This window comes from Lichenostomus cassidix, chromosome 2 (genome assembly GCF_008360975.1).
Source record: "Lichenostomus cassidix isolate B80296 chromosome 2, HeHo_3.0, whole genome shotgun sequence".
In the NCBI taxonomy this organism is placed as follows: Eukaryota; Metazoa; Chordata; class Aves; order Passeriformes; family Meliphagidae; genus Lichenostomus; species Lichenostomus cassidix.
The window spans coordinates 142,320,691-142,328,707 of NC_139482.1; the positions used below are offsets into that span (position 1 = coordinate 142,320,691).

The 8,017-nt window shown below is 38.9% G+C and overlaps 1 long non-coding RNA gene across 1 annotated transcript; it reads left to right on the top strand.

Annotated features, from left to right (window-relative positions):
- The first annotated feature begins 820 nt into the window (after window positions 1-820).
- Window positions 821-4,626, top strand: LOC146442423 (uncharacterized). The gene is made up of 4 exons (XR_014849600.1): window positions 821-1,356; window positions 2,226-2,690; window positions 2,799-2,927; window positions 4,222-4,626. It is a non-coding gene; the product is annotated as an uncharacterized LOC146442423 (long non-coding RNA).
- Window positions 4,627-8,017: the final 3,391 nt, after the last annotated feature.

Here is an 8,017-nt window from a genome sequence, read left to right on the forward strand (position 1 = left end):
GAAAGGCTGAAACTAAGAGACAGAAATGGCATCCTTCGTCCAGATTTCACTTTCCACCTGTTTTTGAGTCTCTACCATGCAAAATAATATAGTCAGTGTTACTCCAACTAACAGTTTTAAGGTTTTGTTTTTATTTGTCTGAAATGGGAGATCACCAAGTGTTACCTGGGTGTCTTTTGGAGAAATGGGTGAGGTATTTGGAGTAGCAGTGTCTTTAAAAATTCAGTCTAATACAGATAACACTGGAAAATTTTAGCCCAAGTGGTTACAGTTTGACAGAATTTTAAGCCACTGAAAATAAAAATTTATTAGGAGTTTTGGGAAACTTCAAATTTAGGTGGCGTTGCCACCTCCATTAACAATATATGTGAAAATTCAACAGCTAGCTACAGAAAATGAGACTCATGTATTAGAGTGTTGGTCTATTAATATGCATATGGAGAAAGAGAGAAAATAAAATGCTTCTTTCCCTATTTTTTTAATGAGACAGAATCATATGTTAGAAAGAAAAACAGGCATACTTAAGAAATTAAATTGAACAGAAATAGGAACAACTCTGGGTTTATACATTCCCTTGACAAATCTCTCAAGTTTTTATGACTGTATAATCCAGCTCCTGTCACAGTTTTCTGCCATGGCATCTTTCAGATGATTGGTTTTGTGCATAGTTATTAGTCTGATGTTGCTAATCTCTCATTTCTGAAGGAATAAACTGAACTGCTTCCAGCTGAATGCTTATACTTTCTTTTAAAAGGGTGTAATTCAGGTGGCTTATTGGGAAAGTGGATGATGCAGATTTAAAGACAATGTTTGATCTTTTGTACATGCCAGGTGGTCTAGAAACTGGGCAGTATATGGGCAGTATTTTCCAGCTGTATCTGGAAGATGACTAATAATATTCAAGTGTGGTGTTTCCTGTTAATTAAAAAAACAATTGGTGGGATTTCTTTCACCTGTATTGGTGGGGTTAAAAGCAATGCATGTAGGCTGACCTGGTTCCCCACCTGTGGAGAGGTCGTCTTATCCCCACAGGGGACAGGTTTGTATCACAGATGGATTAACCTTCCCGTGGAACTGCTTTTTTTCCTCTCTTAATGTATAGAGAGAGTGATCTAAATGATTTGGGCACATCAGGTACCCAAGATGGCTACACCTAATGGAGATGAGACTTAATCAGGCTGTAATAATTGTCCCTCTTCCTTCAAGGATGAAGCTTACATAGACATGAGCGCTTTGTTGTCTTCTCAGTGATCTGATCAACTATTAGCAGCTCAGGTTTATTTCATCCTGGCTTGAGATCAAATTCTGAACAGATGCAACAACAGTAAACTTGGTCTCCAACTATGCAGGATAGAGGTGAGCCCTGGTTCTGAGTCTTCTCTTTGGCATTTTGTGCTTTTTATCACGACATTCCTGACTTAACTACTAGCATTAGTATAGCTCTATGAAATTGTACAAACTTGCTTGTGGACTTTATCTGAGGCTTTAGAGAAAAAAAAAAAAAGTATGGTGTGAAGAAGATGCATGAGTAAAAAGTGTACCTTTTAGAGTAAAATGCTATTTTTGAGCGTGTCCTTAACATTCATGTGAAGCAACCAAAATAGAGTAAATATGTGAGTATTCTTACACATTCTGATCTGTGACCTTTCTCTGTGCTTGCTTCCAGACTTTGGAAACTAATTCTACACACTAATTCCTGTCATCAGTAAAGAATCATAAGCATTTTTGCTTTCACCACACAAGAAATGCTACTGCTTGTCTTCTTTTCAAACTCCTGTAACCTATCCTATTTTGGGATATCAAAAGACTAAACATCTGTTCCCTTGCTGATACCATCCTTATGTCCTAGGAGTCACACTTCTTTTTTATTGTCACTTTTAGATTTTCTCCCAGTATTGAATAGCAGAGGAGTTTCTACCACATGAAAGTAGTGATCCCTAGCTGGGACCTCTGTGTTTAGTTGTAGTTTGAAGGATTGTGGCACCTTTAGACAGAAAGCAGAGTGGCACTTCCTCTTGGGAGAGTCTTGGTGACTCAACCTCCAAATTTCTTGCAGTCTATGTCCCCTCTTTCCAGGGAACAAGAGACCTGTGATTGCCTTCCTTACATCTCAATTAGGCAAGCTCTGAGTCCAGAGGCTGATGAACAGGTGTTGTCACTTCTCCCCTCTCTCTATGTGACCTCTGAAACACACGCTGAGAAATATCTCTTTCTTTGTTCCTCAGGAGAAAGACATTCTCCCTGGCTGTCCTGGGCTGTTCAAAATATGCCAGAAAAGAGGGAAGGACTTCTCCTTTTTTTTCCTTGGAACTGTGCAAAGACCAGAAACACTTACTGGTGTAGTTTCCTAAAGATACTTCCTACCTTACTTTCCCCCAGGGATCTCTTTGTCCACTACTTGTCTTGTCAGACGTAAAATGAGAAAGAAGGGTTGTCTGTGCTTGATTCATTCTTTGAAGAATCTGCCACAGCAGTGTAATAAATAACCATAAATGTTGTGTCCTTAAGATGAGAAATCAATCCACAGAGGCAACTTTTAGATATTTCTAGAATAAGAATCCAAGGAGCAGGAAGATTAAGTGGAAAAGTGAAGAACTTGGCTGTCACCTTGCCTCATGTTTGTTAATTGAACAGAACTGTAAGAAGAGGCAGCATTCAGCTTCAGGGTTCTTTCTGTGTGGAAAGCTAAGGTGAATTCCCTGATTCACTACAAAAGCTTTCTTCTTTCAGTTGGTTTATTGATTTCTTTGACATATTTTAAGCATCTCTTTCTAGCCGCTGCTTTTTTTCCTTTCCAGACTCTGCCTGCCCTCCTCTGGTCTTTCCACACCTTCACAGGCAAAGGATTGAAATGCTGAATTATCTGAAAACCAGAAAATATTTTAAGAAGAAAAAAAGAAGATGTGAATAAAATGAAACCCATTAAGGTAGTAATGCTGAATATAATGCCTGCCTTTATCTTAGTATAAATAAGTTTCTTCCACATTTAGGATCACTGGCCTATCACAGGCAGACTTTTTTCTCCTACCTTGTTCAGACACCTCAAAAGTCTCATGACAAATGGCTATGTCTCTGTGGACAAAATATTTATTTTAGGAAAGAACAGTGAATGCACACTTCTTGGGTCACAGTGAAGTATCTACTTAAGTGCATATCATCCTGTCTTTTTAGATTGTCTTTCTCCATTTTAAGATGCATGTGAAAATTTAGGATTCAGATATTTGTAGAAAAATAAAAATCAAACAACAGTGTTAGCATGAAATCATGAAAGACAGTTGTTCTTTAGGTGTGATGTTTTCTCCTTCTCCCCCAAGTTACCGATAATTTCAAAAATTCTGCTGGCAATACACAGGGAAACTATTTTCTCAAGTTTGTCAATATATTCCTTAATTTTTTGTTCCTGTTCTTCCTGAATAAGTGATGTAGTTGGGCAGGGATAAAGCACGAGAGAAAGAATTAAGATATCCACAGCAATGGGGCAGTGCTGTAAAACTCCTATCTGACTTGTGATGACAAATGATGTTTCAAAGTAATCAGTGCCTGGAATGTACTAATTAATAATAATAAAAAAAGACAATATATCTTAGTGGTTCCTGTTAGTCTTTTTTAAATTTTAAAAGCACTTGCCTAACTTCTTTGCATGCTATTCTAAAATATTCACAAGTATCAGTGATGTTCAGGGAGATCGTACTGAGCAGTTGGAAATCTTTCGTGACTGATCTGATCTGACTCACCGTGTTCTCCTCGTAAGTGCAGTGTTTGCCATTCCCCAGAGATACTCCCTTTCACGTGGAAAAGTGTAAAAGCAGCACTTTGGAAACATTATGCAGGAAGACTTTGTGATGCAGTTAAGTGCAGTTAAGCAATGTGGCTGAAAACACAACCCCCTTGATGCTACTAGAAACCTATCACAGAATTGTAGAGTAGTTTGTGTTGAAAGGGACCTTAAACATCATCCAGTTCCCGCCATGAGCAGAGGCACCTTCCACTAGACCAGGCTGCTCAGAGCCTCATCCAACCTGGTCATCAACTCTTCCAGGGATGGAGCATCCACTACGTCTCTGGGCAAAGTGTTCCAGTGCCTTACCACTCTCACAGTAAAGAATTTCCTCCTCGTATCTAATCTAACTTTACCCTCTATGTTATTTCAACTAAAAACTCTTTCCCCTAGTTCCACCACCACACTCTGTGATGAGAAATCCCTTCCCATCTTTCCTGTAGGGCTCCTTCTAGTACTGGATGGCCACTGTGATGTCTCTGGAAGCTTCAATTCTCCAGGCTGAATGACCGCATCTGTCTCAACCTGTGCTCAAAAGAGAGATGCTCCAGCCCTCTCATAATTTTCATGGTCCTCCTCTGGACCCACTCAAGCAGGTTCATGACCTTCCTGAGATGGCACAGGATCCCAAAGTGGGGTCAGCTGGAAGTCAGACTTGATACTTTACTAGGAAACTGTATGAACTGATTGAATAAAATACTAAGTCTTCAGTAGCTGTAATACATTTCATCCCTAGCTGGCATGCAGACACCTCAATGTGAGGTATTTTCTCTAATTGAGTCCTTTCCTGAAGGGCAACTTTAATAAAATTACATCATATTGCAACAAAAGTTACCAGCTTTTCCAGTATCTGAATTTAATAATTTCTTAAGTTGTCCTTTAGAAATTTTCCAGACCAAAATAATTTGTATTAAACCCTTCAACATATTACTCAATCAGTTTCTCTCATTTAAAGTACTGTGAACTTCCTAACAAAGGCAATTTCTTTGTTTTTTGCTTTCACATTTATAATTTCACAGGGATGTGGTAATAAATTAAACATCTACAAGTGTTTCCAATCTTTTCTGATTAAACTTTGTTATTTTCAGCTGCATTTAAAGGCCTGCAACCAGCTTAAGCTCTCTTCTAGATGCTGTAAAAATTACAATGAATGCCAGTCTCTAACTAGATAGTTTTTAATTTGAAGCATATTCTGTTGGTGAGGAGCATGAGTAAATTTCCCATTAGTTTGTATGAATCACCACTTTATACTGTATCATCTTAATTTCACATCAATTAATCATGATTATTGGTTTAAGATATTCAAGTGGCAAAAGGTTTTGAGAAAGATGAGTAATCAAACTGTTTTGAAAAGCAGCTGTTTTTTCACAGTTGACAGGAACTTGTACTTTTTGTGTGAGAGGTATTAGAAAAATTTCTGTGGTCATACAGGATGAAAAATCCCCAGTATTTTTAAACTCATGTCTATTGAACTGAGTGCTATATTGGTGAGATTCTGCAGTGTGACTTCTCAGTTAATTCACTAAAAATAATTTAAAAAAAAAAAAGGAAAAAGGCATTGATGTGGGAGGGGGAAAAGACAGTAGAGGCAATTAGAAATAGTGGGTTTTCCTGTGACAGTTTGTTATCAAAGGCCTCCATTATACTGAAATAAATGGCTACTTTGCAATTGTATCTTCTCTCTGTCAGCAAATAGGTGAGAAGGAAGTACAGTGTGCAGCTGATAAAACAGGGAAAGACTGTATAGGTGAAAACATACCTAAAACTTTCTTATAAAGGTAACTAAGTCTTATTCCCTGGGTGCTCATGCCTGGTACTGAAGCCACGGAGAGTTACTGCTCCACGAGACCATGAGAGCAAGGCTATAGAATCACAGAATCATGGAATGGTTTGAGTTGGAAGGGACCTTAAAAATCATCTTGTTCCAGTCCCCCTGCCATGGGCAAGGACACCTTCCTCTAGAAAATTAGCAAATGTTTCTTACTGCATTGGACATGGACTTTCACTTTAGTTTAGAGGGAGTTTTCAAGGTGTTCTCATTAGCTTGTGTTTAACAGTCATTCTTTACTTACCTTTCTACTTGAAGCATTCCCCTCTATGAGAGTGTCAACTGCTCTAAGAATGAAACTGGCCCCTTTTTGATGTCACAAGTGCTCAGCTAGAGCAGACAGGGAACATCTGGATCATCTGCTTTGCTAGTTTTGTGTAGTCCACTTTCACCCTATTTTCCTTCTACCTAAAACTCACCCAATTTTCCTTCTACCTAAAATTCACCCTGTGTTTTCACTTGATCTTCCTACTTATTTCCTCCCTGAAGGCTCAGATTTGCATCCAGTGAAGCCAGTATGAATGTTATATGAGAAAGTTTAAGCCTTTAGACTGTGATTTAACAAGGTACTTAAGCACATGCCTGGCTTAGCACACAAGAACCTTCTCATTGAAAGCAGCAGAAAGATTGCTAGTGGCCTAATTGGGAACAAGAGCGATCTATGAATCATTAAGCAGCTGCTGAATCCACTGCAGCAGTGGCTATATTTCAATGATAGGCTGGGTGTGAGCTCTGTGAACAGTTTATGATGTGCTTGGGAACGTTAAGAATGAAAGCACCACTATGCCAACTGCACCCAGCCATGGAATTTACCAGTCTAGACAATATATCTGTGGGTCTTCAGCCACTGAAAATCTTGTAAAAAGGAAAAAGGTATTTTACAGAACAAATTGAGAACTCTATCTCCCCAAGCTTGAGGGTAATCAGTGAAAAAATATTTCTCAAGGCTCTCCAGAAGAAATGGAAATTATTTTAAATGTCTCTCTATCACACGCCAGAATAGGATTTTAAAGCACTTCCTGGTACACACATATCCATGCATGAATACACGTTTACATATAGGATATTACAGGTACATCTCCTTAGTCTAGCAGGGCAAGACTAGGAATAATATTTCTGAGTTTGCTCTGATCTCTGTCTTCTGATGCTCCAGAAAGGAAGCAATCACCAGCATCTAACAATAAATACTTGGAAAAAATGCAAATTATTTGTTTTATAAAGGTCAAAATATTAGCAAAGACTGATGAATACAGGTACTGTCCTATCTTATTCCTCCAGTGTAATATTTGATACTCCTGTAGGAGGTGTTGGATATGTAGGTGAGTGTAATATAGTCATAGACACTGTGCAGTCTGAAGGGAAATGGCTATGACTTATGTGAGACACAAAACAGTGTGATGATAGATAGGAAAAAATAAGACTTGTTTTTGTAGGTTGGTGTGATCCTCTCAGTGCCCTTTATACTGAAGCCAATTTATGGCCGATTTAAAGCTGTGAGATCCACACCCCTCCATTTTCTTTATCTCCTTCTCACAGCAATGCACCATGATCCAGGAAACATATCTAGTGCTCATAGTTCAGTGAAGTAGCTGTACTGCTCTGTTGTGCTTGCACTCCCTTTTACCTACAGGAAAATGTGAACCTGTGGCAGTGCCAGTGGAGCATCCTAGTCCTCTTCCAGCTCAAGCTGTTCCAAGACACAGGCTGTGCCTCTTGTCATACATCCCAAGCAAGAGCCATGTGAATCGTACATGAGCTGCACATGTCCCGTGCTCAGAGTACTCAGTAGCAGGATGGGTTTTGGGATCCATTTAAAATGGCTTTAGTGTGAATGTGATATGGACTAATAGCCATTTAACTCCCACTCTGTGCCTTCCCCTGCACTAGGCTCCAGGTCAAGTGATTTAGAAATGCTGCTGGAGTGTCATTGCTGCTGCTTGCCCCTAAGAAGCTGCAGCCTAAACCACTCATTCAACAGTGTCTGCCTTACCCATTGAAGACTATTCATGCAATACACGCAAAAATGGTATTTAAACTCTGAGCAACTTAGGTTCCTGTGGCTTTAGGGGATCACATAAGATACTGTGTCCATAAATAGGCTATTTTTCTTAGAAATTTAGCACTCTGTGGTTATTTATCTAAGATCTGTGCACTGTGTCTGGAAAGCAAAGCTGCTTCTTTTAAAGTTGTATTTGAGGTCTGCACATCATTTATTTTAAATCAACACAGGAAAACAGCTGAAAAGAACTTCTAATTTAAGCTTTTTACTCTAAACTTTTAAAATAATACTTTCAGTCCTGCTTGGCTACATAATTTGGCACCTGTGAATACCTCTTGCCACAATCTCTTTAAGATACCTTCCTGTTTGTGCCTATGGTTGCAATAATTCCCATGACAACTGTGTAAGCAGC